This window comes from Pistacia vera, unplaced genomic scaffold (assembly GCF_008641045.1).
Source record: "Pistacia vera cultivar Batoury unplaced genomic scaffold, PisVer_v2 Contig75, whole genome shotgun sequence".
Classification (NCBI taxonomy): Eukaryota; Viridiplantae; Streptophyta; class Magnoliopsida; order Sapindales; family Anacardiaceae; genus Pistacia; species Pistacia vera.
Genome location: NW_022196612.1, coordinates 167,321 through 178,026, shown reverse-complemented (window position 1 = coordinate 178,026; position 10,706 = coordinate 167,321).

The following is a 10,706-nucleotide window of genomic DNA, read 5'->3' as shown; positions in this document are numbered from 1 at the left end:
GGCCACTGGAGGAAACACGGCAAGGCTTTCCTCGCAAGCAAGAAGAAGTTGAGAGCTACGACTTTAGGTACTTTCATGATTGAGATTAACTTCTCTCCTCAACATCTTGGGTCATGGACACAGGATGTGTACTCACATTTGTACTGATGTGCAGGGACTAGCAGAGTAGAGTGCTCGCCAAGGAGAGGTGGACCTACGAGTTGGAAATGGAGCACATGTGGTTGCATTAGCTGTAGGGACTTATGTTTATCTTTGCCTACGGGTTTATTGTTGGAACTATAACTGTTATCACGTACCTTCTATTTTTAGAAATATTATTTCAGTATCCGTTTGGATAATATGGGGTATCATTTTGAGATATCTAATGGATTGTTGTCCTTTAGTTTGAATGGTATTCTATTTGGAATTGCAAGGTTATTAATGGATTATATGTTCTTGATTTAAACAATAGATATTCTCAATATTGAAACCAAGAAAGCTAAACTACATCAAAACCAAACATATCTCTGGCATGTAATTGTGTCATGTTAATAAGACTCGCATTGCAAAACTTCAAAGGGATGGAGTTTTGGCCCCTTTTGACTTCAAATCTTTGAGGTATGCGAGTCATGCCTTTTAGGCAAGATACCAGTCTCCTTCACAGGACAAAGTGAAAGGGCTACTAACCGTTAGGCATCATCCATAATGATGTATGTGGTCCACTAACAGTTGAAGCCAGAGGTGGATATTCATACTTCATCACATTTACTGAGATTCAGTAGATATGGTTATGTCTACCTTATGAGACATAAATCTGAAGCCTTTGATAAATTCAAGGAATTCAGGAATGAAGTATAGATATGTTGGGCAAAAGTATTAAAGCTCTTCGATCGGATCGAGGAGGTGAATACTTAAGCTCGGGTTTTCTGAGTACCTGAAGGAATGTGGGATGTATCACAACTCACCCCTCCTTATACACCCCAACACAATGGAGTGTCAGAAAGGGGAATAGGACCTTACTTGACTGGTTAGGTCCTGATGAGTTTTAGTGATTTACCTGCATCGTTCTAAGGTTATGCCCTAGAGACTGCGACTCACGTTTTAAAACCGTGTGCCGTCAAAGTCTGTAGATAGACTCCATATGAGCTTGGAGTGGGCGAAAACCCAACTTGTCTTATCTAAGGATTTGGGTTTGCGAAGCTTATGTTAAGAAAGACTTCGACAAGCTGGGCCCAAAATCCTATAAATGTAATTTTTGGGATATCCAAAGGAGACCAAAGGATACCATTCTACCACCAGAAGAGCGCAAAATCTTTGTTGCTCGATCTGGTGTCTTCCTAGAAAAGGAACATTTTCTAAGAAGTAAGTGTGGAAAAGTAGAACTCGATGAAGTCTAGAACCACAAGATTACTAGACGAAGACGGGATGATGTCCCCAGAAGTGGTTGAGCATCAAGAGGAGGTTACTCCACACTTGTGGATCAAGTGAACCACCTCAGGTAGCACAAGACTCCGTAGATCTGGGAGAGTTAGCCATGAGCCCGAAGATACGTATCTCTGACTCAACATGGGTGACGTACTGATCTATCAAGACGATGAACCCAAACCTACGAAGACGCTATATCGGATCCAGATTCTGTTAAATGCTTGAAGCCATAAATCTGAGATGGACTCCATGTACCAGAACCAGTGTGGTCTCTGGTGGAACCACCTGAAGGGGTAAACCCATAGGGTGTAAATGGGTCTTCAAGAAGAAGACTGACATGGATGGCAACATGCATACTTATAAAGCACGGCTGGTTGCCAAAGGTTTCAAACAAATTCATGGCATTGACTATGAAGAAACCTTTTCGCCGGTTGCCATGATTAAATCCATCCGGATTATGCTTGAATTGCTGCATATCATGACTATGAGATTTGGCAAATGGATGTCAAAACTGCTTTCCTGACGGAAACCTTGAGGAGGATGTGTATATGACCACCTGATGGTTTCGTTTCTGATAGTCAAGCTAATAAGGTATGCAAGTTGCAGAGATCCATTTATGGACTCAGCAGCTTCAAGAGCTGAACATTCATTTTGATGAGGCCGTAAAAGAATTCGGTTTTATCAAAATGAAGATGAGCCCTATGTTTACAAGAAAGTGGTGGGAGCGCAGTAGCATTCCTAGTGTTGTATGTCGATGACATACTTCTGATCGGAATGATATACCGAGTTTGCAGTCGGTAAAGACTGGTTATCCAAGTGCTCTCCATGAAAGACTTAGGGGAAGCAGCCTACATCCTTGGTATAAAGATCTATCGTGATAATCGCGTAGGTTGCTTGGTCTAAGTCAGAGTGCATATATTGACAAAGTACTGAACGATTCAGTTGGAGAATCCAAGAAAGGATTTCTTCCGATGTCACATGGTGTTTATCTCGCTAAGAATTGTGTCCTAAACACAAGATGAGAGATGGATGAGAGATCCCATATCACATCAATTGGATCCTCATGTATGCCATGCTATGTACTCGGATTGATGTCCATGTGCTTTGAGACTTGTAGTAGATATCAATCGGATCCAGGTGAGCGTCACTGGATGGCTGTCAAGATATTCTTAAGTACTTGAGAGGACTAGGATATGTTCTTGGTTTATGGAGGGGAGATGACCTCACTGTAAGAGGATACAGTGATGCTGTTTCCAAACGGACAAAGACGATTATCGATCGCAATCAGGTTTTTATTTTGTCTCAATGGCGGTGCGGTGAGCGGGAAGCTCCAAGCAAAGCACTGTAGCGGACTCTACAATGGAGGCTGAGTATATTGCTTGTCAGATGCGGCCAAGGAGGCATTCTGGATTAAGAAGTTTCACTGAACTGTGTGGTTCCTCATTGTTATCCTATAGACTCTATTTGACACATGGAGCAATTGCTCAAGCTAGGGAACCACGGTCATCAGAAATCCAACACATACTCAGACGATTCCATCTCACAGAGAGATAGTTGAGAGGAAAGACGTGCAGATTAGTAAAGTGCATACTGACGAAAATCTCGCAAATCCACTGACAAAGCCTCTGTCGCAGCAAAGCATGAAAGGCACTTGAAATCATTTGGTATTAAATACATGAATGATTGGCAATAGTGCAAGTGGGAGATTGTTAGAGTAGATGCCCTAGAGCCAATCAATTACTGTAGAATTGACTCTTTGTAATAATATTCATTAATCTAATAAAAGGCATTTCATTCTATATCGCGTAAATCATTATATTGCAATATGTATTGATATATGTCCTTAGAATGGTAGAACCGTGACGAGGGTATCAGTGTTTCAAATCTTGATAGTAACCCATGACACATGTGGTGGCCATTCTAGAAACGTCCGTAGCCCAGTATTATTCTAAAGTAGGCACAGATAATACGTTAGGCTATCATAGTGTTGAACGACCCTGTCGAAAGGCAGTGACTGATCTCACTGTCAAGGTTGTTTGGTGACAACCTGGTGCAAAAACAGGGTGTTTGTTGTAGGCGATTACACCACAGCAAGTTCACTGGACTGACCCACCAGAGGATTCCATATGGATGGTAACCCCAGTGTCTATGGAACAAATCCTCTAACGAATGGTGGTGTATGTGATCCTTAGACTTGAGATCACCGGAGCGCCTTGTGCACCGATTGGTAAGTTTGACACTAGCCTAACGCAGTCTATTTAGAGCTGTCAGTACGGTGGTGATTGGCTATATCAGGAGTGTATCAAGACATAGTGATTGACAGAGGATTCATCACTCCCGGTACGGGAGAAGTTATCTCACGGCGCAATTCAACATATGGCAATGACACTAAAACTGTGGCCACAGTGGGATTGAGTTGTTGCTCTATCCAGTTATAATACGAGTCATTGGTCCAGAAACTGAATATATAATATCGAGAGTAACCGAAGGTTGACACTATTCTATGCCTTCGTCTCGCGAGATAACGTATGATAAGGATCGTATTGTACGGTAACCATATCGTTACAGTAGCTACTTTGCTGAATCCGAATCTATCGGGTGGCCATGATGCCTTGCTAGGGCCAATCTTGGTCTGTGTATTAGTGAGACGATTAATTGGTGTTAATCGCGATACTATACACTACCGATATGATGAGAGCCTAGTTCCACACATAGAAGATATTTAAGAGCTAAGAAGAAAAGGCTTTTTCGTCTTTTGGGCGAAGGGGTATTTTGGTAATTTCACAGTGCAATTAAATTTGCTGAGGTCGTCGCTTTTTTATTAATTTGTTAAAAAATAAATAAGTGAAATTACGTTTAAATGTGTGTTCGCACATATTTAATTAAATCATGTTATGTTAAATGTTAATTAAATATTAATTGATTTTAATTGAAATAATGATGAATTAATTAAAATACTAATTGGGAGTGTTTGGCAAATTTGGGGGTTTGTTTGGTTTTAGCCAAGCCCATTCCATATGGGAATAGGGCACTAAAATAAGACTATAAAACGAAAAAGGTTTTAGTTGAAAAGGTGTGTGTGTTATTTTATTCATCTTTTAATTTTGAAAAGAAAAACCTCCAGCCAAAACTCTCCCACGCCACTTTTACTGTTCCATTGAAACAAACACTTTTGTTTTTCTTCTGATTTCTTAAATCCCTCTTGGTTCTTGGTGGTTGTCTTCGTGTGGACTTCTTGGTTCGATCCTACACGTGATCGGTAGCAAAAACATTCAACACAACATTGGTGAGCCTCCAAACGTGGGTATGAATCTAAACCTTTGGATTTATTTTTCTGCAGATTCTTATAAATATAAACTGTAACTTTCTATGCCCTGTTTTGGGTTCTAAGAACGATCCATGGTTGTAAAATTTTTTGTTTTTCCGCTGCGCACCGGGTCGTTTCCTAACATTGAACCACTTTATGATCGTACCAACTCAACTCATGTCGAATGGGTGGAGATTATTGATGTGGTTTGAGCTACTTTGTACGATGAACCAAGTAGGGTTTGGGTTGCATGAGCTCCTTTACTCCTACTATATGAAGGAGCATAACAAGGACAAAGGAAGGTATCCATCACTCTGAAGCATGACCGAATCCACCTGGTGACATGCCTTAGGTCAGTGAAAGAATTCGAAGGGAAACTTCTTTCTTAAAGGGAGAGGAGATCTTTAGCGCGAGAGGTAGAGATACATACCATCTACTTGGAGAGCCATAGTGAGTTACTTATTACTTGTCTTTGTATTTTAATAACTAAGTCTATTTTCCATTCTTTTGCAGACTTTCATTCAACTGAGCAGGGCAAGTGGTGACGGATTATGAGAGGTCACCAAGAGGTTCTTGCCATACTGAAGGAGCAACAAGATTGGAGAGTAGTGCTACAGGAGTGACCTTTAGGACAGAATTGCTACTCAAGAAAGGTTCACTTTCTCTTCGTTAAGCGAGTGTGGCACGTGCTATTGATTCCTACTACAATCACTTGCTCTATCGACACTCGATTCTTCACCCCTAACACCTAAAGAGTTTGCCATTGTAAAGAGACTGATGAAGAAAGTGATCAATGTGGACATCTCGTGCGGTGAGGTTGCTGCGCAGCACCAAGCAAAAAGGAAGAGGATCGGTGCCAAAGAAGAAGGTTCCAATGGAGCGAACTGAGTTAACTCCACCAACTAGATAGACGTCGTTTGGGCTAGGTTTCGAAGATTGTCCAGATCAACGAGGAGGGTGATAACTGACCATCACTTTCCAACCCCACTTCCTCTACTCCGATGCAACCAGAATGGGGACCTAGCCAACTCCCTTATTCTCCCTGCGGACGGGAGTCGATTGACTTAGATGGTGGACAACTACAGCCAGTGGGAAGTCTCTTGGCAACTTTAGCTATAGTTTGACTTGAACCTTTGTTGAGTTGTAATTTTACTAATCTTGTTCTTATGTAGGCTTTGTGCAGGAACCTCTTTTTGAAGAAGTTGCGGTCATCTAGAAGGTGCGGATCCAAGACTGATTAAATTAATACTAGCTTGCCCGCACGGGAGGCCGGGGCCTGAATTAGTGAAGGAAAGCTATTCCAAGTTGCAACTGGTTGAGGCAGAGTTGGCTGAGTCTAGGAGGAAGCTGGCTGAGTAGGAAGACGAGTCAACCGCTCTCAGAGAGCGATGTAAGTACATCACCTAGGTGCTATGATCAAAGTCCGTGCCGAACTGATGAGGGAATTCAAAGCCGAGAACACTGCACACTAGAATCTTTATGAAGACATCGAACTCTAGGATGAGTGGAGGATGACGAGCTGAGCCAGATCCCAAAGATCAGATGGGTTTGGTGAGGATCTGGAAGGCTCTCTGGCCAGGTCGACTGAAGCTGCTCTCCAAGATGAGTTGACTATGTGGAGTTTGCCAAGAAAGGAGAAGTTGAAACGACCATGGAGGAGTCGTTTGGGATGAGTGATGGACCATGGTGCTTTCTGATGTATTTCTCATATTTTCCTTTGCATTTTGTGGCACATGTGCCTTAGTACTTTTTGTATCCAGACTAGCCCATTGAGGCTTTTGTATATACTGTTGCTTTTTTTATGCTTTGATCGTTTTGTTGATGTTTGATGCTGTTTTTCCTTTGTCGATGTATGAATATGTGTTTAGCCCAAGTGCTAGTTAATGCCAAGATGAGCTGAGCCATTGTTGGTAAGAGTTGAGTATCCTTTGGTTGAGTCAGGTTGTGCCGACTGCAAATAGATCTCATTAAAACGTAAGGCCTAATGGCCGAGTCAGTATGAGCTGACTGAAGGTGTGATGGTCGAATGCCTTTTGAGTCGGGTAGCCGACTGATCGTGATAAGTTTAATGAACTTAAGGCTTGGTGGCTGAGTTGGTATGGGCCAACTGAAGGTGTTAAGGGTCGAATGCCCTTTAAGTTGGTTATGCCACTGATGGTGATTTTGAATTCCATTCAAACTTAAGGCCTGGTGGCTATACCACCTGCTCTCAACTACTATTCTTATAGTTCATCTATGTAACATATAGAGATATATATCTATAAAGAATGGCTCAATTTTTTTTACTCATAAAATATAATTCTTGACAAACAAAATACTAGTGTAAAAACTTTCTAATTAATACAAAATCATGACTGGTAGACAGTGGTGCCAATACTCTTCGCTCCTCGACGTCCATCCGACCGCTGCACCTATTCCTGTAAACAAGAAGAACAACGGGGTGAGCACAACAATGCTCTGTAAGTAATCCTCTACTACCTGTCCCCGCAACTCACCTTTGGTTCTTTCCTTACTCTACTTTTCTTCTATTTCTATTTCTCACTGTTTCTCTCTCTTTTCTGCTACTTTATTCTCCTTTAACTCTGTTCTCCTCTTTTTTCTTTCTCTCTGTTCTTATCTCTGTTCTTTTTTCTCTATCTTCCTCACCTGAAGGCAATCTGGTTCTCTCTTATCTCATCATACTCACCATGAAGGAAAATCATGGTTCTCTCTCTTATTCCGTTTACTCTCACAACCATGGAAGAACTCATGGTACATGCATGTATGGGTACATGTAATTAATGCAAAAGAATTGCATGTTTCTTTCTTCTACTCTCTATTCTTCTTAGCTCAAACTTTCGCCTTCATTCTCATACTCTCTCTCCGTTCTATCCATTCTTCTCAAGCTTCTCATTCTTTTTCTTTCTATTATCTCATTCTCATCTCTCATAAATCTTTTCTACTAACTCACTCTTTAGTAGTCACGGCCTCATCTTACCGAGGCACGCCGGACTTCTCTCGCTCTCGTGACTCTACTCATTCTAGCCGATCAGATTGGTTTTGCATGGATTGGAACCTTTGGCCATGTGAGTGTACAATCCTCTCTCGGGTACTCTCGGGTATATCCCTCATCCGCATGCACTCTCACGGGCTACACCACTTCTCTTCTCTCATACCATGCCGCTCTTTATGCGGCGTACATGCGGGAATATCTATCCATTACTCACGGGTTCCCCATCGCATAACCTACTCTATGCTCTTATCTCTCTCTCATTCGTTCTCATGTTTGCTCATCTCTTCCTCAAGCTAGTACTTATACTCGAGCTAGTACTCATATATAGCTTAACTCTTATCTTTTCTCATCTCTGTTCTTTCTATTTCTTTTCTTTCTCATCTTACTCATTGGAATGTCACGGCCTCATCTGACCAGAGGCACGCTGGCGCTACCACCTACGTGACTTCTGCTCATTTCTCTACCGATCGGATTTAGTCATGCATGGATTCAACCTTTGGCCATGTGAGTGTACATTCTTTCTCTCTATCTCTCTCAAATGTCACGACCCCTTCTTACCGGAGGCACGCTGAACCTCATGTTCCACTCTGCGTGACGGTCACGGTCTCATTTGACCGGAGGCACGTTGGGATCACAAAGCACCCACTCTCGTGACTCTACTCATCACTCCAGGTTTCCCATCGCACGACTTGCTCTATTCTCTTCTGTAGCACTTTTCTCTCTTTATTCACTAGTGCTCAATTCCTTTCTCTTTACTATCAGAGTGTTCTCATGCTCTTTACTCTTAAGATTGCTATTCTCAACATTCTCTACTCTTTCTACTCTCACTATACTCATAGTATAGCTTATACTCAAAATTATCTACTCTAGTACTCATAATGTAGCTCATACTCACATTCTCTATTCGTCTCAAGCTACTTCTCAATGCACACAATTATGCATATGGATGGTTCATACTCATTATGCACTTTTGAAATGCCAAATGCAATATTGCATCCAAACAGTCATTCTGCATAGATCACACTAAAAAGGTATAACTGGCGTTTATACCTCGGATTACTACAGTTTTGGTCTCGTTTTAAAGCTTAGAGATAGGGCTGAAACTTTGATGTTTTGGTCTCAGCCCAGTTCAATCCTTAAGATGCCCAAAATTCACTTAGAAAGTTACGGCAATGACAGGGCAATTTCACCTAGCATTTCATCAAACACTCATGTGCATACAAAAACTCTTCTCTAATTACCACTCTCCTTCTCTTTTTAACCATCCAAAATGGGAAAAACTCCCTTCTATGGACATGGTTCCTATCATAGAAAACACTCCCAAAATATCTACTCAATCTCCTCCAACTATCTCAAACTCATCACACATCAACACTTTCCATAAAGGAAATATCCAACAAACATAACATAAATACTCTTCTCAACTCAATTCCTCAACAAAGAACATACATCTCTACTCAATTTCTCAATAAGCACAATATACATGCATAAATAAATCTCTACTTAAGAATTTCTTAAACTTTAGCTTGAGTTGAGTTTTACTTACCTCATACTTGAGTAGTCTCCACTAAAAGCTCTCACTCTTGTTGGATCATAGCTTTCTCTTATTTCCTCTTCTTGCTCAGGATCACTTCTTTGTCAAATTCCAACTCAAAACTCTCAAAAATCCCTTGGAAGATTGAGTGAGGAATTGAGAGAAAATAAGGATGAAGAGGCGGTGGAAATGGTGAAAATGAATGGGTTTAGAGAACTCAACCCTTATTAGCTCATATACTTACACTCTTTCCCATTTTGCCCTTACTCTTTCTTGAAATTTCCACCTTTATCCTTTAATTCTTTACAAACTCACCCCCATTTTACACTATTCTCCATGAAATTTCCTTGCATTTTACTCCCCACTTTTCCTGCTAATTAGGGTAGAATGGTCATTTTACCCCTATGGAGAATTCTCTAGAAAACTCAAGAAACTTTTCTGCCTTCCGTCGCCACGGTGAAGAACTTTCCGTCGCCCCGACGAAACATTCCAGAACCGACACCGCCCAACACAGAACCAACATTGCCGCGGTGAAGCTTCTCCGTCGCCCCGATGACGACTGCAAATCCAAAATCTGCCAAGTCTTGATCAATTCCATGGTACACACTCAACCAAACCCAAAACATCAACTCAACCAAAGGCCAACCAAACAACATGAACAATATATAAACTCATTTAGGGGTAATTCAGTAATCCTTTAGGCCATACCATAAACAATGGCTGCGTATTTCAAGTGGGATGTTACAGTGGCTGAGTTAGTAAGAGCCTACTGAAGGTGTGTATTCATTGTAAATAATAAGTAAAAACATAAGTACCTTGGAGGCCAAGTCGGTGTGACCGACTGAAGGTGAATTCATTGTAAACATTTAGAATTTTTCACTGAATAGTATGTTTATTGATTAATTAAAACATAAGTGCCCTGAGGCATCGTTCGGCTAAGCCGATTGACTGTGGGGAGGTGGACAGGCCCACACATCCATTTGAATAATCATAAAAATGAAGCTGAGCCATGACCTATTAGAAGTGATAGCGTTTAAGGTGGATGGTGCTCCAACTATTGTTGATGTCTTTGCTCTCTGGAGACTAAAGTTCGTAGGCACCCTTGCTGACTGCTTTGATGATCTTGTATAGTCCCTCGTAGGTAGGGCCAAGTTTGTCTGCATTGATCTCTTTGGTGTTTTGGAAGACTTTGCGGAGGACCCAGTCGCCCTCTTCGAATGTTCTTACTTGGACATTACAGTTGTAATGTCGAGTGACATGGTGCTGGTAGATGGCGTTTTCGATGTAGGCTTGTTCCCGAAGTTCATTGACGATGTCTAGGTTGTGGCATAGATTTTAGCTATTTGACTCTTTGCCCATCCATTGGAGTCTAGGTGATGGGATTGATACCTCGATTGGGATGACTACTTTTGAGCCGTATGAAGGGAAAAATGTGTCTCACCAGTGGACGAGCAAGTGGTTGTTTGGTA